A 23,020-nucleotide genomic window follows, 5' to 3' on the forward strand; every position below is an offset into this window, starting at 1 on the left:
CCAATTTAGGTTTGTGTCTGCAGTACCAAATCAGCACTGTAAACACGCCGAGGGGGTATTTATTTTTCTTGAAAGCAAAATAACAAAACAGCACATCAGAAGGGAGGCATTTAACCCAGTCGGCTCCTTTCTTTTGTTGGGAATCAAAGTGATGATTATTTGAGCAGGTTTCTTCCAGGCAACCCACCACAGCAGTGGAAAATGTGCTGCAAACGTTGCTCAAGTTACATCAGCTCGCGGAGAGCTGAGATTTTGGGCAGTGGTACTCGGGACATGCAGGCAAGCCGGGATAAGGCTCCTGCTCTCGTTGCCATACCCACATCCCGCTAACGAGGGCTGTGCAGAGGCAGCACAGCCGACTTAATGAAATAGAGATGCCCGTCCTCTGCAAAGGCTCCTTTGGGAGGGATCCTGAGCCTGGCAGAGCCCGGGGACAGCCCAGCCCAGCCCAGCCGGACAGCGGAGCATCTCCGGCAGCACAGCTCCTTCCATTTTTAAGGCCCCATCCTTTCTTTCTTTCTTCCTCAGGCAAAAAAAAAAAAAAAAAAATCCCCAAACCCTCCCACTGAAGTCAAAGCTTTTCAGAAAACAAACACACACACTGCTATATCTGAAGTCACCGGGCACCCAGCCACCGTCGGGGCGGCAGGATCCAGCCCATAATTTGTAGTGTGAGTGCTATAGCAGCGTTGCCACAATATGATGAGGTCATGAGTCATCTAACCACTGAAACCATCTAACCAGCCCCTGTATAACTCAGAGGCTGGGAAGGGAACGCACATGCACTTATGGTTTGGGGTAACTCTTTTCCCTGCGCTGCCCGGAGAGCAGGCGGCTCACGGGAGCCCCGGCTCGGCAAAGCCGGCTGCAGCATGAAGCCTCCTGCCCCGGGAGCTGCCTGCTGCCTCCTGCCCTGCAGCCAGCACAAAGGCTGGGCAGCTCTCCCTGCCCAGCCCCTGCAAGCAGCAAATGCCTCCCCTGCCCTGGGGTGGAGGGGACGTGCATCTCCGGGGAGCGTCGCGCTGGGCAGGGGAGAAGCACGGCCTTAGCGCGGGTTTGCAGCGGTGCTTTGCCGGCGGGCTCCTGCCGAAGGAAGGCCGCGCGGGGCCGGGGCTGAGCCGTGCAAACCCCGGCGCTGCCAGCCCCAGCGCGGGCACGGCCCTGGGCGGCACGTCTTGGGGATCCGGGGACGGGCGAGGGGGGCAAGCATCACCTCCCGCTCGTGCCTGCCTCAAAAGGAGCTCCCCAGAAAGTTGTCAGCGATGGCAGCTGGAAAACACGGCGGAGAAACCCCGCTGCCAGTTCCGCCACTGGCCCAATTACAGCCCCATCCTTCGGGGACATTTGCAAACAAAACAAAGGAGATGAAAGATGAATGCACCGCTCTCCTGACAGCCACGAGTTAGGCTGTGATGCATCCCCACCTCTGGGATACGTGGCAGATATTATTCATTGTTCCCGTCTCACTTGTCACCGTTCAGCTCTCGAGCAATCAGGGCTGAGAACTAGTGGAAGTTCACAACTCTCCGCTGCGACTCGCCTGCAGATTTGTCAGTTCGCTAAAGACCCAAATTACACACATTTACAAAGCCCGATCCACTGCTAAAACCTGAACACGTTACTGCCGCGATTAGAGATTCACTGCAGTAATTATGTTAATGTTGATGTGTAGACGGATAACTGGCAGCAAGAAGTTGTTCTGAAATGTCTATTTATAGTTCGGGGGAAAAAAAATAAACCTTGCCATCTCCAGGCAAACATATGGGCTACCGAGGCAGACAAATTAAGTGGGAGATAAAAGGGAAAGAAGAAAAAGAAATGGGAGTCAGGCAAGCCCTGGGAGCCGGTGCCTGCTCAGCCGGTTCCCACGGCCTGACGCTTGCAGGGAGGATGGTTGTGGGGGCTGGCACCTCGGTGGCACGCTATGCCCCCCGTGCCACCGCCTCCCGGGGCTGCCCGTGCCCTGAGGGAGGCCAGGCTGGCTGCTCACGCTGCCAACCAGCCTCGCTCTGCCCCAAAACCAGCCCCCGGGCTGCGGCACGGCACCCGGGCCGCGGCTGGGCCGGCCGAGCGCGGGGAGCTCGCGGGGAGCGCGCCGGGCTGCCCTGCCTCTCTGGAGCACCCCGACCCCGCGCTGCCGGGAGCATCGCACCCAGTCGCCCCCTGCGTAAGGGGAGACGGCAGCGCAGCCGCCGCAGGGCTGCGAGGAGGGTGGCGAGCCCTCGGGCTGCCCCTTCTCTCCGGAGAGACGCTGGCGAGGCCATCGGACCCACGCCGAGCATCGCCGAGCTTGGCCACGACGCCCCTTGTGCCTCCATCCCATGGGGAAAACCAGAGCGAGCCATCCGGGGGCGAGCGGTGCCCCGGCTCTGTTACGGGCACCTCCCAAAATAGGATCCTGGCCCCTGTTCCCGCAGCGCGGTGCTGCGCGCGGCGCAGACGATACTGTGTTCTCCAGCTCTCAGCGGGATGCAAGATTTAAATTTTTAGCTGTGTGCTAAATTACATGGGCCGTCAGTCAACTCTTTGAGATGTTTTGAGTAGACAGATTTATACAAACACTCAAAGCTCAGTAGACCCAGCGCAGTATCTTTTATACCAGGCAAGGAGGAAATAAATCACCACTCCCCTTCCCCCTCTTCCACCGTGCTGAAATTTCTCCCAGACATCTTTCAAGCAGGATCACAGAAATTTTTATTTACCATGGAAAAAAAACCAAAGCCCCAGAGCACCAGGGGATTGTGCCCGCCCTCGACTGACGGGCCACCCAGCCCCGGCAGGCTCTGCAAGGAGGAGCGAGCACGCCGTGAGCATCCCTCGCCCGGCACGGCTGGGCGCACCCTGCCCGGCCCCGCAGCACCAGCCCCAGGAACCTCTAAATTCACTTGGTGAATAAAGAGGGGCAGCACCCCGAGCCTGCCGGCCGCTCCGCTGCAGCACAGCCATCCGGGACACCGAGGAGGGTGGGGATGGAAGCAGAGATCAGGGTGATGCTGGGTGTGGGAGCGGAAGGGTCACTGCAGAGGCTCGTATCACACCTGAAAATGCTGCCTTTTTTTTTTTTTTTAAACTGATGGTCTTAAATTCCTGCAGGCTGGCCCAGCACGCTCTTCCAGACACAGTGCTATAACACGCCGTTAGAAAAACAAAGTGCTTTCTCCACTTGATAGCTGGCCTTTTATTTTTGGAACTGATACATGCAATCACAGTAGCATGGCCCCAGCAGTTAGGAAGAAAAGTACTTTTCTTCTCCAGGCCCAATTACCCATCCCATAATTGACATAATTATTATCTTTCAGTTTTCTAATAATATTTATTGAACTCTACAAATTCTGATTCTCAGTGAAGCTGCTCTTGGAGCATAGCAATTTCCCGAGTCCTAGCGGGGTCCGTGCTGGAAGGAGGGATCGATACGGTCTGTAGCAGAGCCCTCGCCCGGGGGGAGAGGGGCTTCCAGCACGAGGGCTGCGGTGGAGGGCACGGGGCATGGCTGGCACAGAGCTCCCGTGCCCTTGTAGCCCAGCACACGCCTGGGACCAGACCCCGGCTCGGCAAAGGAGCCCCCGGATCCCCCGGGAGGGGGACACAGCATCCCCCCTCCTGCATTCAGACCTTCCCGAAGCTCTAACAGGGGCTTCCTGGGGACTCCCCCACCCAGGCATCAAACCCATCTTCCTCCTGCTAACAACCCCTTCTCAACAGCCAAATAAGCACCGAAATATGTATTGTAGATTTAGCATATTCCCATATACTGGAAGTGTATAATGGACAACAAGCCAGTTACAAGCCCTAAAGAACTCGAGGGCAGGAGGGAGGGGAGAGAAAAGAGCTATTCCTAGTTGTAAGGAAAACATGCATATTAATTTAAAGCAAGAGTAAAAAAAAAATTTTTTAATTTTATTTTGGCTGCCTCAGGGCTGCTGTACCATATGCACAGACAAGTTATGCAGAATTCCTGCATGGAAGCGTGCTTGCTGGCTCCTCCGTGTTTATCATCGCAACCAGAAAAACCTTTCAAGCTCTTCCCTTCCTCCGGGGCTGGCCGGGAGCGGTGGCTCGCCCCAGCCCACTCGGGGAGGAACGGCTCTGCAGGACAGCCCCGACTTCTCCTGCCCTTCCCCAGCAGCGGGACCGCGGGGCATTGACCGGGGTTCAGAGCCTTGTTTACCCCCCGGCTTGAACCGAGCCTCGCAGCTCGGGTTCAGCAGGCAGGGAAGGGTTTAGCTGAACCGCAGAGCATCCTCCCTCGCCCGCTGCGAGCCTGGTTCCCCGCCAGCGCTCCCTGACAGGCTCTCCGGCGTGGGGATGCTGTCCCGACTCGTAACGCTCTGAAACGCTGGGGCCAAGCGCTCCTCCACCGGATCAGCAGCGTTCCCCTTGGATGGCGGCTTCCACCCAGGAATCCCAAGGAGGTTTCCAAGCTGCATCCTATATCCCAGGGATAAAACCTTCGCGATGAAATGCGGCGCTAAGAGCAAAAGTCGGGACCTTGCTCACGCCAGGAGCCCTGGAGCTCGGGCAGGGACTAGGTCCCCTCTCCCCAGGAGGGATGGGCCCCCCCAGCTTCCCCCGGCACCCCGGGGAGCAGCATCCGCATCCAGCTTGCCGGGAATCGCCTTCTGGCATCTCCAACCCCAATTACTGCAAGGGCCACGGGACACAGTCGCATCCTGGGCTACAGCAGGGTCTGGACGCCGATGAAGACCCCACACCCAGATATCCTGCTTTTTTCACCAGTTCTGGTAAATATCGACAAAAATCCAGCCCCGAAGAGATTCAACCACAGTCACATCAGAAAGGCAGGGACAAAGCAAAGCCCACGGTGCCCGTGTCCTTGGCTGGCACTTTATCCTCTGAACCACCCACCGCCTCCAACCCCACCATTCTGAGCCACATCCAGAAGCCAAAGGTCTCTTCCAGCCTTTTGAATCCGACGCATCAGAACATATTATCCTAACCACAGCTTTTTCTTGCATAATCTAGATCATTTATGGTCATGATCTCCTAATTGTCCCAGTTATCTGATAAGCGGATGCGGGGAGGGCCGGGGGGGAAGGGTGGGTCAAAGTAGTTCTTGGCAGAGCGCAGCTCTGTGTCGGGCATCAGATGCTGCTTTTGGAAAGTCCTCCCAGCTGGAGGCGAGAACGGTCTGAGTCTCCTGCCCTCAGCCCGTGGGGAGGCTCGAGGGGACTGGAAACACCCTTGAATTCACTGTAATGAACATTTCTCAGACAGAGATTGCGAAGATGCACCCGATAGATGAACCAAGTTCTTCCATTATCCCCTCTATAGACTATTACCATGTAGAATTGAACAAGCATGGAAAAAATACAGCCTTAATCTTTTCCTAAGCTTCTTTTTAGTACTAACATTACTGCTCATGCCAATGTCATCCTCGGATCAGCACAGCGGCTCCAGCAACCCTCCCCGGCAGAAAAGCCAGGGCTATTTTGAGGAGCAATCTCACGTTTCCTGCTCCGCCGCGGTCCGGGGGGATCGCGGGCAGGAAAAGCGCGGGGAGAATCTGCCGCCAGGTGCCCCGCGTCCGGGAGGGTGGCAGCGCGGGGACGCCGGCTCGAGGGAGGCCAGGGTGGGTTTGGTCCTCGGGAGAGGCGCTGGGATGACACCGGGTCGAGAGCCTGCCCCACCGATCCACTCCGCAAGCACAGCCAGCCGTCAGGCCAGAGGACGCTTTGCTCGCGCCGCTGCGCTACCCAAGGCAGACAATGCCCTCATTGTATTTAAATCTGATTCATTTCATCTAGAGGATAAAATTAGAAAATCAACCTAATTCCCAGGAGCCTTGTTAAATCAATACAACATGCATCAAGCAGGCAAGGCACAATGCAAGGCTGAGATAAAATTAGAATGAGTCCCCCTGGGTGGGTTGATATCAGCTCTACATTTCAGAATTGGCAGGCACTTTTGCATAATTTATCAATTACAAACAATTTAATTCATCCAGAATAATGAGTTGCAGGGCAGCTTTTGACGAGTTAAATGACACGGAGGCTGATGGCCGCAGTGGACTTCGAGAAACACTCACTCACTTGCGCAAGGTGAGAAAAACAAGTTATCCCGGGGGCTGGGGAGGGCAGGGGGCCAGCGGGTGCAGCTTCTCCGCTCGCCGGGGCTCGGCGTCCCCTCGGGGTGCCGGCATGCCGTGGGGACCCAGCCCCGCAAGGAGCGGTCCCAAGCAGGTCCTCGAAAGACGCGGATGCTACAGCGGCGATGAGACTGCTGTAGGTGAAGAGACAAACGGGACACAAGGTGAGGAACGCCGAAAATGAAATCCAAGGCTTCCCCACCGGCACCCTGCAGCCAAGAGTTCCAAGCACTCCCAGCACTATCTTGCTGTCCCAGAAAGGGAAACACAAAAAGGTTAAGGGTAGGTTATTTGAAAGAACAAAAGTGATAAAAATCAAAAGCATTTCTTCTGCTGAGAGGGAGCCTTTAGAAGGTTATGAAGCATTTCCTTCCTGCAGCCCTCTTTTGTTCCTCTGCCTATTGCCCCGGCGGGGCCGGGGGCCGAGGGCTCGCTCCGTCCCAGAGCCGCGCTCCGTTCTCACAGAAAACAATGGCAATTGCTCTGGGAGAGGGCAGGTTTAGCTGCACGCCAGGAATGACATCCCCTTTGGAAATGCCTTCTTCCCTGTATATTTCCCCCACGATCGAGCACCGGGATCCTGCTCGCTTGCTTTAATGCTGGCTCACACAGATATTAAAGCCAAGAAGTTAAGTGGTGCATAATTATGGCATTGTAGTTGCTAATTATAATCCCACAATGAAATCAGTGCTTTGCAGTGAAGGCCGCAAAGACCTGATGGTTTGGAGCAGGCTCATTTCTAACCCCTCAGAATTTCTTGTTGAAGGGATGAGAACTTGCAAGGAGGATTCAGAGCAAGGGAGAGGCTAATAAACCCCCCCCTCCAACCCCATTAACCTCCTCCCAGTCAGCGTGCCCGGGAACTCGCTTCACACAGCCTTTTATGAAATAAATGTTACAGAGCTGGCGTGCGGCCCATCGAGCGTCCCGGCACGGCCGAGCCCAGCACGACGCGTGCGGCTCCGGATGCGGATCAGCCCTCCGCAACCGTTCGTGGCGAAGCAGACACAGGGCGCCCGCTCCCCACCATTTCAGCCTGGATCCATCCCTATCTGCTACTATCCCGCTCTGTGGCAGCCTAATAACACTGTCCGCTTTATATCCTAGGTGCTTGATTTATTAGGTAATTTGTTTCTTCTCTGTGGTGCTGGCCTGCTTATCATCCGTGTAATGGGATGATGGAAGTGCAAGCCATAGACACCAGGCATTAAAAGCTAGGCAAATACGACCCATCTAAACTTGATGTCCAAAAATCAATTCATAGCAATTTTTGTGCTTTGGGCTTGCCTGAGAAAAGAAATATAAAAAAAATACAAAAATTACAGCGATTCACAGGGGCCTGACTCCCGCATGAAGTCGGGATGGCGGAGGGCACCGGGATGCTGCCGAGCCTGGCAGCGGGGTCGCTCCTCTGCCAGCCAGCAAAGAGCCCTAACTCAGCCCGGTTTCCACCCCGACTTATTCAGCCGCTCCCCTGTTTAAATGACGCCGGGAACCGTGTGTGCGCATGGCCCAGGACTCATCTTAATTAAACCCAAACGCCTCACGGCTTCGCCATCGATGCTCCCCGCTTCGCGGTGGGAGCTTGGTGCCTGCGACTCCCAGCCGTGGCCGGGGGAGAGGGGAGGGATGCGCAGCGTGCGGACGGGGCTCGGGGGGGTCTGTCCTTCCCGAGGACACGTCATGTCCCCCGTGGCCAGGGTCAGGCCATGGCAACCTCAGCCATCCCCCGAAGCGTCGGCAGCGGGTTACTCCGGAGTAAATGGGGCGCTCATTAAAGCCCGGGCTAGAAACCACAGCGTGCTCTAATTCGCACTGTAATTTATATTTATTAAGGTAATTAACCCGCACAGGTAGCTGTGCTGGTGAGCAGTGTGAATCACTGGACCGGGGAGCAAAACCGGGGCCGGGTGCCTGCAGCGGGCTGGGGCCAGGAGGGTGCAGCTGAGGACCCCCCCGAGGCTCCTGCCTCCAGCCCCCTTTCGGAACCTCCCAGCTTGCCCCAGCGTCCCTGCTGCTGGACCAGGGCATCCAACCGGGGCGACAGCCGAGTGGGACAGGGCCGACATCCTGACACCCACCGCCGCTCCTGCGGGGATTGCAGCAGCCTTAGCCAGAGCAATAGAGATGCAAGACAGATTGGGAAGCTCCGGCAAGGCCGGGGCGTCGAGCTGCGCCCAGGATCTCCCACACTGATAACCATCGGCTGTCAGGGCGTGTACGGCATTAGCAACTCAAAGGGGATTAGGAGGGATGTGCCGCTGGATCCCGGGATGTGCGCAGAGCTCACCCGCCGCTCGCCAAAGCTCGCCGGTGTTGTCGTCGGTAGGTTTGGATGCGCTCCTGGCGATAAGGATCTGCCGCAGCCCTCGGTGAGGCAGCCGGCACACCCTCCCCGGGAACGGCCCCGCACCTCCATTCTCAGCTGCCCCGGCCAAGGCACTGCCAGCCGCTGGAGCAGCCCGGGGGTCGCTCCGGCTGCCCCCGCCTCCGCGCCCGCCTGGGGTGACGCTGCCAGCGGAGCCCCGCAGGAGGCTGGCTGGGGTCTTGGGGCCACCCAGAGCCGCAGGGTCTCCACGCACCAGCACAAGGGCAGGATGAGCTGGCACGCACGGAGAAAAAAAAAAAAAAGAAGTAACGAAGCCAAGCAGAAGAACCCAAAGTTAATGAGCAGGCTGGAAATCATAAGCCAAAACCTGTTTTGGCTGAGGGTTGCCGCCCTGACGTGCCAGACGAGCGGCGAGGCCGGGAGCTCCGGGGGAGGATGCTGCTGCCCCGAGGGTGCTTTGGAGATGAAACGGGGTTCTGTAAATACGCGTCTCTACCCAGGCCTGGAGAAGGGCCGGTTGGGGCCGGGCCGGCGCAGCCGCTGCTCCCCGGGAGGCAGCACCCAGCTCCAGCCCGGCTCGCCCTGACTCACGCTGCTCCGCTCCCCCAGCGTGCACCCGCCGAAGGGTGCCCAAAACCCGCCCGCCGTGCTTTTCTGCCCGGCCTGATGCTGCTTTGCACGCCTGAAAAACACCGGGGAAGCAAAAGGGAAAGTAAAATCTGATTTCAGCACTTTCTGCTTTTTTTTTTTTTTTCCCTTTTTTCCTTGTTATTATTTTTATTAGCCTCTCTGCTTTGGCTGCGGGGCCTCTCAGGGAGAATGGAGTGTCGCGTGGGTGTTACCGGCTGCTGGCACTTACCCGGCTTCAGAAAGAAACGCCAATTACTAATTTCATGGAGATGAGCCATTCTGAAGGAAGGGAGGAAAAAAAAAAAATCTCCCAGCTTTGAAATGCGAAAGGCGCCTTCAGTTATTTATTTATTTCCCCGGCAGCTCACGGGGCGCGGGGATTGCTCAGTTCAGTCCCCAGGGAGAGGGATGGGATCAGCACCCAAGGGGCGTCACCGGAAGATGGAGTTAAGACGTATACGTTCACCTTACGTATGTTCACGTGCACGCGTGCCCCTGCGCCGACGCGGGTCCTGCATCCAGCGGGATGCGCTCCCCAGCCCCGCGAGCCCCCGGGCCGGCGCGGGGCTGCCGAGGCTGGAGGGGCCACGGCCACGGCAGCCCATCGGCTCCCGCCCGTCCCCTCCCACCTCCCCGCCAGCACAAGGCGATGCCCATCCGGGCTCCCGCCTGCCATCCAGCTCCCACAGCCCCGTAAACACCCAGGGCATGGGCCGGGGAGGGAAAATAATGGTGCGCGGAATTAATCTGGGTGTAGTTTGCATTTTTATTGCTCTAGCCTCAGATTCCAACCTACAGAAAGGTTTCAAAAAGGATTAGATGCCATAAAACCTTTAATAATCCTCCCACATCTTACGTTTAATTATTGTTTTTACACATGCGGAGCCAACATGCCTGTAGCGAGCAATCAAGTATCACATGCCACTCCTCCTGCATTTCTTCTCTCCCGTGTGGCTCCAGCGGTATTAAGCCAGCACCCGGTTTTCCATGGCTCATCCCTGCGACGACTGGGAGCTCTCCTCCTTCCCCAGCCCACTCCTCCCCCAAAATATGGCCCTATATAAGCACATCCCGGCCGCAGTCGGGGACAGTGTGCCACCCAAGGGTAGGCAAACCGGCACGGGAGGGGACACGGATGCCACCGCCGTGCAGCCCCTGCCTGCCGTGGGAGCTGGGACCGGTGCCGGATGGGTGCCTGGCCCCCAGCGGGCTCCGGCCCGGGGTACGGGGGGGGACGTGCTCACCGTCCTCACCAGAGCCGCTGAAATCACACTTGGCTGGGAATTAAAAAAAAAATATCCTCGTCTCCAATTATAAACCGCCTGTTTGGAAGGAACATTTTGTCGCTAATTTGGTGCCATCAAAATTGTTGCTGTTTCTTCAGGGGAAAAAAAAATCAGACCTTTTAATCATTTTTTTCACCTCAACAGCTTTTCCTTAAGCTGAACAGCCGTGGAAAGGTTTCATCTGTAAGAAAAGGTTAAGAGTAAAACGCAGCCCGATCACTTTTTTGGTAGGATTTTAGAGGCTCCATTATTCATAATAAACCATTTAAAAGCACCGCCACCCTGCCGGGAGCAGGCAGCTCGGCATTGCACCCCGAGCAGCGGCTGTGGGGACGGGGACGGTGCCTGAGCCATGGGGACACGTTAGCGGCGTGTGCCGGGCGCTGCACCGGGGACTGGACACGGGGACTGCGGCATCGGATGTGGGTAAAGAACTCCATCGCTGCAGACCGGGCTCCGTTAGGCTCCCAGCGTACCGGTTGTTTATTGTTGTTGTTGTTGTTGTTGTTATCATAAGTGATGCTTCCCCCGATCGCCTGTGGTGCGGCTCAGTGGGGGAATGATTTTTGCCCAGTTATTTCTGGGTTTTGGGGAACCAGCCGAGGCCAGAGCAGCTCTTCCACTCCCGTGCCTGCTGCTGCTCCCCTGGGGCAAGTCGGGGTTTTCCAGCAAAACCCTGTTTCTTTAGGAATTTTCCCCAGTTTGACCCTGGCCTGGTGGTGAGCAGGGACGGCCCCAGTGCGGGCTCCCCTGCTCCCCTCCCAGGGCCGGGAAGATGCTCAGGAGCAGATACCCAAAAGCATCTGCAAGCACGGCCCGGGCAGGAATCGCAATTCCCTTGGAACCCGTGTTGCTGGCGGCAGGGCATCAGCTCGCGCGTGATCCGCCGCACCGCGCAGGGATGGGGCAGAGCCCCGCCGGAGCAGCCCAAGCGCTCGTCCCTCTGCCGCGACGGGAGGCTGCGGGGAGCAGCCAGGGAACGCGCCAAGCACCAGCCGAAGCCGCGCGCGAGGCAGGGCTGTTCATATCTGCGTGATGGCCGAGGGCAGCGGGAGGCAGACGAACCGTTAAGCACGTTCCTAAACGCCCGCGGCTTGCCATGGGATGGATTAAATGAAAAATGTAAAGGAAAACTGGTGCCTGAGCTCAGACCCAGGAGGGGAGCCCGGCCCCTGGCCGCTGCAGAGGTGGGGACGAGCCCGCCGGCCCCGTGGCCATTGCAGCTGGCTCGGGCACCGCAGTGCCAGCGGGACGTGGGCTCGCCCCGTGCCGTCCGCTCCCGAGCTGCTGCAACCCCGCGGGGCAGCGCTGGAGTTTGGGGTTCGTCCAGCCAGCAGCACCCACGGCAGCAGCACCGCCGCCACGGCACCGCGCAGCACCGGGGCGCTCACCAACACCGCAGCATCGCGTCCCTGTCCCCTGCACCGCAGCGATCACGGTCTTGCTGTCACGAGCAGTGGCAGATGCAGTCCCAGCCACCAAGACCAAGAGACTTGAGCTCAGCTTTAGCTTGCAGCCATAGCCCTGTGCTTCTGGGCTGGACCCCGCGCTAGCCCTCTTTAAACCCCCTTGCCCAGCCCCGCGGTAGGCAGGGGTCTGGGGCTGGCAGGCTCCAGACCAGAGCAGGCGGGAGGCCTCTCCGGGACGCAGGCAGAGCTCTGGGTGAGCTGCTCTGGCCCCTTTATCCTCCGAAACATCAGAAGTTTCAATTATTCTGCCTGTGACTCATTTCTGATTAAGACTTTTCTCAGAAGAAACTCATTAGGTGGGACACGCAGGCACCCAGAGCTGCTTTTTCTGCCTCTGGAGACGGAGCTGCGCAGCAGCAGCAGAGCCATCGGAGCCATCTCCCAGGAGGTGACTTTGGTCTTGCTTGGGAGGAAGGATGTTCCGACCCCGCCGACGCCGGTGGCACGAGGAGTTAAGAGGCTGGTGGCCAGAGGAAGCCCCCCTCGGCTGGGGAAGGACAGACAGAACAATCAGTCATTTATTTTGGCCAGAGGCAGTGTCCCATTAAAATATTGCCCTGCAAGATGTGTGCGTATGGCAAAAACCAGAGCGCCTGGCTACGAGCCAGACAAAGGGAGCCTGTGCTCCCGAGATGTTTTATTCATGGGCAGCCTTGAAGCGCAAACAAGCCCAGCTATTCTGCTGCCCCGGCCCCGATGCAGCCCTGCCTTTGTGCTCCATGGCTGCGGAGACGGGAATTGCAACGAGGGGCTGGAGTGGGAATTGCAACGAGGGGCTGGAGTCCTCCCCGCCGTGTGGGACTTGTTGCTCCGCTGCTGAAGCGACTGCTCCCCCTCCCCAGGCTTTACTCAAGCAGGCTGGTTCAGCACCAGAAATTGCAATTGCTTTTCCAATTTCGCTAGTTTATTGCCCTCATTCGCCTGGCTGCTTCGTCAGAGTCGCAGGCTCCGCTCAGGACCAGCGCTTGGTCTCTCCATCGTTGCTGCCCAGACGAGCCTGGAGCATCTGTCCCCGGCGAGGACGTGGGGACGGTCCCCTGCTCCCAACCTGGCTTCCAGTGGCAAGAAAAGGCCACTTGCAAACAAAGCAATAATAGAATAGTCAGCCTTAGTCTCACCCCGATCATTTCTAATTGAATATTAATACCATCTTGATCTTCCTTTAATACTCCATTTAATCTGAATGTTTGTCTTATTTTCGTTCCGGGCAGAGGATTAGCCACCCTGGGCACACGTGGTGTCGGGCCACGGCTACTGCAAGCAGAGTTGGAAAGCTACTTCCACCCAGAAATAATTGCAAATTCCGCTATCAGAATCCTTAGAAATGAAGTTAATAGCCAGGCACCAGCGGGTCAGGGTGCTCGGGGCAGGCAGGGTCTGCACCCCTCTGCTCTGTGCTGCGGGGGGGCATCACCCCAGTCCTGCTCAGCGGGATGGAGCAGAGCTGCCCTGTGGTGCGGGACACGGATGTCTTGGGGTGGGGGACACGGGCATCTCGGGGTGGGGGACATGGACATTTTGGGGTGGGGGACACGGGCGTTTCGGGGCTCGTGGAATAACTGTGCTGAAGCACCTGCCCGGAGGGAGGTAACTGCGTGGATCGGGAGCAGAGATGGCACGGCTCTTCTGCCATGTCGAGGACCGTAGGTGGAGGTGGTACCAGACGGGATCACGCTGGGAGCTCAGGCCTTGCCAGCCGCGCTGGGTGGTCCGGGCGGGCTGTCCAAGCTGGGCACGTCCCGTCCTACACACCAGCCCGGCGCGAGGGCGCTGGGGCAGCAGAGGAGGAGCAGACTTGGCAGCGGAGCGTATTTCCCACCGAGAAGCAAGGTGGGCAATGGTTAAGGGATGCCACAAATCTCCATCCCCCCCTCCACCCGCCCCAGGCTCCCAGAGCTGCACAGTGACTCACGGTGGGGAAGACCCCATCGGCCACGGCAACGCCAGGTCAAACCCAGCATCCAAGGGCTGGCCGCAACCCTTGCTCCTGTCCGTGCGGGACTTCGTTTTCCTGCTGGAGCCCTCATGGTTCAGAATTCACAACACGGCATGGGGCACGGGGCAAACGGGTACCGGATGAAAATAAGAGGGTGAAAAGAAATTTAAAAATACCTGCGATGCGAATGGGTGGCACTGGGCACCTCTGCCCTCCCCTGCAGAGCAGGGATCAGCCGTCCCCCATGTCCCACACAGCCCACGCCGTCCTACCTGGCTTCTCCAGGAACACACGCAGCTCCCCAGCCACTGAAGGACGTTTGGTGACACGGGAGCAATGGGCCGGTTTAATCCCTTCCAAAATCACGATAACCCCGAAGGACGTACCAGCTGAGGAAGACGTTAGCATGGAAGGTGTGCAGCAAGCAGCGCTGCTGCCAGAAATACCAGAGGAATTAGCAAATTGGGTTGCAGCTCTCAAGTGAAACCATTTATTGAGGATGGACTGTTCCTTCTTGTAATCCTCTGTCATCAGCACTCGCTGCGAAAATTTAACTGTGTCAGACTAAGGCGGCGTGGTAAGCCCCAGGGCTAGTTCTGTGGGTAGAAAGACTCATTCGTTGCCCAACGCTATTTGCAAGTCAAGTGTATTTCTTTCGTGGTGTTGTAATTGCTGAGGACTGGGAATGCCTTACTAAGCAGCGAGCGGCGGCAGGGCTGTCTGGTGCTGAGGTGTGCCGAGCTCACCCGGGCCCTTCCCGCCGGCTTGCCTCCTGCCGCCGGACGCCTGATGGAGGGAGATGAAGGCAGAAGCGCCAGGGCTGCAGCAGGGCTCGAGCAGACTTCGGGGGATGCACCCTTCTCCATGTCGCAGCGACAGCGGCAGCCGCACGGACCTGCTCCGTCCCCTCCGTCGTCCCCTCCGTCGTCCCCTCCATCGCAGGGCCCAGGGAGCGCCTCTGCCGCCAGCGGTGCCCTGCGCAGCGCAGGGGTGACGGACCCCGCCTGCGCCTGGATGCTCTAAGGAGGGGGACGCCGAAAATAGCGTGTCAGCCACTGTCATTTTAGCATTTTTAGGGCTAAAAGGACAGAAAGCTTGAGCGAGTCTGCTGCTCGCCCTGCTCCAAAGGGACTGCCAGGAACAGCCCGGCCAAGGAGAGCCGGCACAGGGAAGTGTAACGCTCCTAATATTTATTTGAGGGCCATTAACATGGGCAATGCTTAGAGTACATATACAGCACCTGGTGACTCAGAAAGCAGAGCGAGAAATTCCTGATGGCCTTTCCAGTGCAGGTAATAGGAAAGCCATCCCGAAAGGAAAGGGATAAATGACAAACTGTGCTGCAGCTGCCCCCAGTGAGTTCCCTGTTATTTATCGGGAAAAAAAACCTGGTCAAGAAGGAAGCTTAGAAAGAAGATGTGGCAACTCCCAGGTGAGGGAAGCTTTGGCCTCCAAAGCCAGGAGCATGAGGAGTTCATCTGGGGTTATGTCAGACCTGGTGACACACAAAGCTTTTCCCTTCAGCGCCCGAGCTTGCGTGCCAGCCTGCCGCTTTGGCCACTGAACTGTATCGCATCCCAGCCTCCTCTTCAGGATATCGCACATCTCTTCCTCCGACCGCCTCTAGATGTGCAGTTCTTTGGAAATGAGTTGCCCTTCTTCTCTTTGGGCTTTTGATGTACCCCAGGAGGAGGGTGCATGGTAAGCATTGCTTCACTGCTGTTTGTGCAACCTCGCTGCAGATCCCTTCTTATTCACGATGGTATCTTGCCACTTGATATGCATAATAGCTCAAAGGTACCGTTGACTACGTTTTTCCAGCTCTTTGATGTGCTAGCGATAACTTGTTTCTGTTTCGCAGCCATTAAGCTAGGTGGAAATCATTACACTACGTTAAATGTGGGGTTTGTTCTTTAATCAGTGTTGTTCTGGTTCCAGGCTCGGTGTTGCAATCTGTCATACGTGGAAAATATCCTCTTAACCCAGGTTAACAATTTTGGAGGAAGTGAGCACAACTTAACAGAGTTTCTTCAAGGTCAGAGATCGAGGACCGCATCCTCCCCGGCAGCTCCAGCATCCCGGGCAGGTTGCAGCAGCTCCCCGGCAGCTTGTGCCTGTGCTGCCAGTTGTGTGCGTGGCAGGACTGCCCCCAGCGTGAACAAGCCTCCCTGCACGGCAGACACACGGGTATATGCCAAAGCCACCCAGAGCAGACCCTATGTATCCACCTGGCAACATTCACTTCAAGTTTTAATGTCACCCAATCGTACAGGTTGGAAAAGACCTTTAAGATCATCGAGTCCAACCGTAAACCTAACACTGCCAATGTCCTATTTGTGAAACGAGACTAAACGGGCCACTGCTTGGGTCAGGCTTGGACTTGTAGGGTGCGTAGTTTTGAAGGCAGTTCTGCAGCCCCCAGCCACGGCCGGGCAGTTCCTGCCCTGCAAAAGCCTTTTGCTGCTCAAGGAGGGGATGCCCGACGCTGGCAGCCCTTCTCCTCCAGCACCTCTCACGCAGGCCACGGTGTCTCACCCCTCTGCGTTAACCACCCGTGCTGCCACGGCACCGGCTCCGGAAAATCACCCGAAGGCAGGAGGGGGAGAGGGAGGCCGTTCCCTGCCCCGCGCTTTCCAATCGCACCCGAAGGGTCAGCCTGGCACTGCGCATCTCCACAGCCGGCCCCGGTGAGAGCATCTGGCTGCTCACAGAGCACTCTTCCCGGCGGTAATAACCACGTATAGCTCATATAATGGTTTTCTCAGGGAAGACTGATCAGAGGGAGGCTGACCCTGGCGAAGGAGGGACGCGTCTCAGGTCTGCTCTGCCCTGCAGATGCCGCGGAGCTCAGTCAGCCGCACGCACATCAAACCGTCGGCACACGCCGGCTGGGTTAAACCTGGACAACACGGGCTGGGGATGCCGACGACTGACAGCGCGTTGGACCAGCTACCCACTGCCGGGAGCACCACCAGCTCAATAGGAAGCGGCTCCTGCCAGCGAGGCGAAGCAGCCGCTTCGGTCCCGATCCTGCAGCCTGTTCCCTCCACGGCTGTGGGAGCCGGGCACATCCACCCGCTCCAGCTGGGCACACCCGCCGTGGGCTGAAGGGATGCGCTGGTGCTCGGGTGGCTGTGGGAGAGCTGCCGGTGTCCTCAGGGTCCGCCCGGACTTCATCAGTACGTGGCTCCGGGGCTGGCTGGACTTTCTCTTCGTTGTCTTGCAGCAAAATGAGGCTGCAAAGGGTGGAAGGGTCCTGGCCACTGCGAGAGGAAACCTCAGGAGCAAGGAAGGGCCATGGTGAGAGGGTGCTTTGGGGCAGGGAGCACCGTGCTGTCGGGAGGCAGAGCAAAGCATCGGGGCGGCAGCCCGTGTGAGTCCCCCCAGGTGAGGCCCTGGGGACAGCCCGGGGACAGGCTCACTCCCCGGGAGCCCTGGAGAAAACAGCAGAGCCCTGAGCACCCATCTGCAGAGGAGCTGCCATCCACGGAGCCGGCAGTGCCAGAGCTGGCCTCGAGCCGGCTCCGTGCACTGCAGCCCAAGCACAAAGACCCTCTGCAATGTGCTGTCCCCAAAGGGGGCCCTCTGGGTCACAGGCTTGCTGCTGGTAAAGGTTACGGATGCACCAAGAGAAGGAGGAGAGTGCTGCGGCATGCCGCCCTGCACCGCGCGGGGCAAGGACAGAGCTCCCGGGTGCAGGGACGTGGCAAAAGTGTCTTGCACAAGCAAGGAGGTGCGGGAAAGGAGGGGACGCAGAGCGTGGGAGAGGCTCCCCAAAAAGAAGAAACCCAGCAGCTGGCAGGAGGGAGCCTGGCAAGCAGCGGGCTGTGCTCGGTGCAGAGCCCCTCGAAAGCCAGTGTGGTTTTCAAATGAAGGCTATATTTGTTTTGCAAAACCTCAAACCACCCCTCCCAAGAGTGTAAGACACAGACAAGTGAAAATGGGAAAATCTTTGCCCGTTAACCCCTTCGTGCTGGGGGCTGGAGTGGGACCAGGCTGCCCGTGCCGAGGATGGGGCTGGCAGAGCCCGGCTCAGCCGCCCACGCCAAGAAGCAGCCGGCAGCGGCTGCTCTGCTCACGTTTGTCTTTCACACTCATTCGAGGGCTTTGGCAAGCGATGATTCGGTTTCGTTTCCTGCTTTCTTGCAGTCTCGGCATGTTTAGTTTGGCCTCCTGTGTTTTGCGACATGAAAGCCTTGGCTATAAATACATTGCCCCATGTCTCTGAAGGCTTTGTGATGTTTTCCTGCCTGCGCTCTTCGTCCCTTTGGGAAGATCGGGAGCCGGGAGGAGCACGCGGAGCCAGCTCCGGTGATGCCGATGGAGCAGCTCCCTGCCCAACGTCCTCAACGCACCGCTCGCAGTACGAGGCCACCGGCCCCTCCAGAGCCCTGCTTGGCTTACAGATGTTTATCACGGCCGATAAGGCTGCGCTGGCTCTTTGCACAAGAGGAAGGGGAGGTTTCTGCAGCGGTGAGCTGGTCACAAGCCTGGGGAGCAGAGCTCGGGGTCGTGGTGGTGCTGGACGCCCAGGTTAGCCCGCAGCGGTACTGCACCCCAAAGGGCTTTGCCGTGGCTCCTTCCTGGAGGTCCCAAATACCGCCAGGACCTGCCGGCTGCAGACACGCAACCAAGGTCCTCCCCAGGGCCGGTGTGCCCGGCTTGCCCTGCCGATGCTCCCGCACCGGCCCCGGCAGCATGCCACGGAGCGCCCACGCCAGGGCAAGCAAGCCTTGCAAAGGGTAAACAGGTATCCGGTAGCAGCCCAATAATTACGGCCCTAATTCAGCAAAGCATCACCACTTATAAGGCACCTAAGCATGTGCTTAAAGTTAATTACACGCTTAAAGATCTTTCCTGAATAAGCATGGATTTAAGGCTGTGTTTGGTATCTCCTGTACTTAACTGTGATTCAGCTGAACGCCTACCCTACCTCTTCATTTCTAACAACCCCAAACCATCATGAAGTGACTTCAGAGCTCAGCTCCAGCGCCAGAAACGAAACATCTATGCACTTCTCTCTGCAGGCTTGCTTTGTAGATAGGAAAATAAATATCCTTTTGATTCTTACGGCTTTGTTTTCCTGATAACACATCCCTCCCTGCAAGGCAGTGACTTCCAGGCTGATTAGGAACTGGCTCTGCAGAGACCTCATGAAATGGCTTCTCTGACAGAATCAGATACTTGGGGGGAAAAAAGAGAGAGACAGAAAACACCTCGGTAGAAACTGCCCGGCTGCAAGACGGCGAAGCTGAACTGGCCCCTTTGCACGCAGTCAGTTTTTCCACTGCATTTGCATATCTCTGCTGTTTTCTCGCAGCCCGCACCCGGCTGCCTTTTCCTCCGCGCAGTTTCTGCTCAACAGTCGCGTGTGAACCAGAGCCGCGGCTGCCCGCGGTTTCCTCCCCGCCGGAGATGCACCGCTGCGGCGGTGGCTGCAGGAACTCCTTCTGCCAGCCCGGCTGTGCCGGGGCCAGACCCGCCGGCAGGACCCTGCACCGGCGACCGGGGGGAGGTCGAACCCAGCCAGCAGCAAAAATAACTGCGGGTGCAGCTGGTAAATGATAAGGGGCTGGTTGGAACAAGCTGCCCCCGGGGTGGCTTCCGCTTTTAGCGTCATTTCGTTAACAAATCAGAGCAAGGGTGTTCAAGAGAAAAGGGTTTCGAAGCAAGCGGTTTGGGGTTTTTGCTGCTGAAATTCCCCAGGGAAACATTCCTGGACCCAGAAAGCCCAGCGGAGCCACCCGGCCGCTTGACAATTTGGGCAGGCAGGGCCCTGGCCAAGGAGAGCCCAGAGCCCTGCCTATAATCGTGTCATTTTATTCAGCATTTGAAAGCCTTTGAGGGTTTTTTCAGTTGAGTTTCTGGTACAAATTACACGCTGTGGTATGTGTGGCTCTAAAACATGGCTTCAAAATGGGATGCATCTCGCCAGAAGGGCTGGTTCTCCATTAGAGGCTCCCGCGCAGCCCCAGCCGCGGCCCTGCCTGGCAGAAGGGTGCTGGATGCCAGGACCCTCCCCGTGCAGCTCCGTGCATCAGCCGCCCCGTCACCTCAGCTCGGGCTTTTCCCACCCTCTCCCTGCCCACAGGCTTCATCTGTGGGGCCACCCATGCTGCATCTGATGGCGATTCCTCCCTTAGACCGTCCGTTATTCCTCCCTTATTCCTCCATCACCGTTAACCCAGCATCCCTAAGGGTAGCAGGTTGCCCAGGACTGTGTGCTGCTGGGCTTCGAGTGCCTCCGAGGATGGATGGAGCTCCACAGCCTCCCCGGGCAGCCTCTTCCAGCGCTCAGCCACCCTCACCATCAGAAAGCGTTTCTCCATCCCTGTCCTCCACGACGCCTTCCCGCCTGCTCAGCGGGTGGGAGCAGAGCTAATCCCTCGGAGGGAGCCCCAGGTCTTCTCCAGGCTCCCTTCCCACCCAGGGGACAGCCAGAGAGCCCGTCCCTTGGTGGGACAGCTGGGGGGAACGCAGTCCCGCAGCCCTGAGCAGCACCGACCCCTCGGCACCGTGTTTCAGATGCCGCCGCTCGCCCTGCGAGTGCGTGTGACAGGGGCGTCCCCAGCGCTGACAGCCAGGAGCCTCTCAGAGCTGCAGATAAAGTTATCATTAGCATCTATTAACAATAACAAACAATATCAGCTTCATTCATTGTTGTAGGCTGGGTTATTAGTGCTGGAAAAACAGCTCCCCTAACACCCTTGGAGCCAGCCGAGATTCATCTGCGTCTCATTAGCAGAGCCTTCCTTCTTTGTTTGTTCAGTTAAAATTATCTCTCCTCCTGGAAAAAAAAAAAAGAGGGAAGAACCACCCTCCCGGCCCGGCACAGCCCACCCCGCTGCTGGCCCCGGCCCCGAGGGCTCCCGGCAGATGCGAGGGACTGACCCCAACCCCAGGGCAGCCCCTGCGCTCGCCACTGGAGACGGCCTCTGCTCCCACGAGCTGCTCCGCTCTCCGGCAAAACGCACGTCCCGTCGCTGCTCTGCGAGGAGCTCTGTAGAAGAGCTGGGTCCCGAGAGGCAGAAATGCCCCGGAGCAGGGGCTGGGGGGCTGCAGCCCCTCTCTGCCGCTCTTCACTTCCATCGCCTCCCCCTCCTCATCTCCCTGCCCCGGTCCCCCTCCTGACACGGACGTTTCCTCCCCGGGCATTTCTGCGCTCTGCCCCTTGCACCCCACAGCACCCCCTGCCCAGGGCGAGGTGCCCGAGAGCATCCCCAGCTGGCACCAGGACCTGCAGCGCCCTGCCTGCGCCTCCTGCCTGCACCCGCTGCCCGCAGCCTGCCGCCGGCAGCGAGCGAAGCTCTGCGCGGTGGCGGTCCCGGCGAGGGTGATGCATGGCTGGGCTGGGTACCAGGGCGGGTTTCCCAGCTGGGTCCCGGCCCCACCATGGGTGACCCTGCCACCCTCCTGGGAACGTGTCCCCAGAGCCGGCCCTGCGGAGGTGGCACCGCCGCAGGCGTGCGAAAGCACGGCTGGCCCGGAGAGGTACCGACAGCGGGGCAGGACATGAGTAATTGGGGTAGGACGGGGCTTTCCCGGGCAGAGCACGCAAAACCAGGGATTTTTGTGTTTGCATTCACATCTACTTAACCCCGCAGATGGGTTAATGCTTTTGTAAAATTACATCTGTTACTCGTCAGGCTCAACATTTTCATTCGGTTGCCAAAGCCGCTTGGATATTTATAAAACAAGCCAAAAAGAACCCAAAACCCCAGGGCCCAAACATTTCAGGTTTGTCAATCACAAAGAATCAAAAATAAATCGAATCTGCGGTCACGGACCTGCACAGCACCCGGCACCAGCAGGACTGAGGTGCATCCATGGGTGCAGGGGATCAGGGCTCTGACAGAGCAGAAATCTCAAGCCTTGACCCAAACCTGCACCCGGCCAACGCGGGGTGAGGTCTGCCGAAGCGACGCCATGGTGTGATTCGAGCGGTGAGCCGGGTCCCCCCTCCCCAGCTGAGCTGCACGGGGTGCCGGGGAGACGGGGTGGGAAGGACAGAAATGGCACCCAGGGACGAGGCACCCGATCTGGGCTCCCTGCACCGGGGTCAGCATCAGCACCCAGCCCTTCCCCAAGTGCTGCGCTTGCCCCGCATCCCGGCACGGTAATAACGAGCAAGGTGGTAACGAGCAAGCTGCGCGGGTGGACGCGTCGGAGCAGGGCAGCGTCCCTCGCCGAGCTGCGGGTGCTCGGGAGGAGCCAGGCGGCGAGAGCCCGTGGTTTGGGTTTCGCAGCTCTCCCCGCTGCAGCACCGAGCATCGCCCACCGCCCGGACGCCCGCCGTGCACCGGGGCTCGGGCACGCGTCCCCGTGCCGCCCTCCCTCCCTTGTCCCCCAGCCCAGCAGGTAACATTCCCAACCGGCACAGGGACTTCGTGGGTGCCGAGGGACCTGTGGGAGCCGAGGGACAGGGCAGCGGCGAGCGCAGCCGGCGAGGAGGAACCCAAAGGCGGGGCAGAAATGCAGTGATGTGTTTCAAAAGCCATCGGAGAGGGAAACCTCCGCAGGTGCCGTGCGAGTACCGCAGCCCTGGCACAGATGCTCCAATGCTGGGCAATCTCCACTGGAATGACTTTTTCTCTCTGAGCCCAGCATCAGCGTTCACAGTAAAAACCCGTAAGAGCTAAGCCCCAAGGCAGCAGGCGCAGGACGAGCCCAGAGCCCCCGTGCCCAGCATGCGCCCACCTTGTGGGGCAGATCCCGGCGCAGGGGGGATGGAGACCCAGATTCAGCAGATGCCCGGGGACGTTCTTCTGAAGGTTATAGGCCAGCAAGGCTTTTTTTTGTTTTGTTTTTAGGTTTGTTTCTAAAACGACTAAGTGGCTTTGTTCTTAGCTAGATCATTGTCTCGGGGTTGTTCAGCCTGGAGAAAAGGAGGCTGAGGGGAGACCTCATCGCTCTCTACAACGGCCTGAAAGGAGGGGGTAGAGAGGTGGGGTCGGTCTCTTCTCCCAGGTAACAAGTGATGGGACGAGAGGAAATGGCCTCAAGTAGCACCAGGGGAGGTTTAGAGTGGATATTGGGAAATTTTTCTCCACCGAAAGGGTTGTCCAGCATTGGACCAGGCTGCCCAGGGCAGTGGCGGAGTCCCCATCCCTGGAGGTATCTAAAGGACGTTTGGATGAGGTGCTCAGGGACATGGTGTAGCGGTGGGCTTGGCAGTGTTAGGTTTACGGTTGGACTCGATGATCTTAAAGGTCTTTTCCAACCTCTACGATTCTGTGATTCTGTGATTCTGTGATCCTGTGATTC

The sequence above is a fragment of the Mycteria americana genome, chromosome 6, assembly GCF_035582795.1.
Source record: "Mycteria americana isolate JAX WOST 10 ecotype Jacksonville Zoo and Gardens chromosome 6, USCA_MyAme_1.0, whole genome shotgun sequence".
Lineage (NCBI taxonomy): Eukaryota > Metazoa > Chordata > Aves > Ciconiiformes > Ciconiidae > Mycteria > Mycteria americana.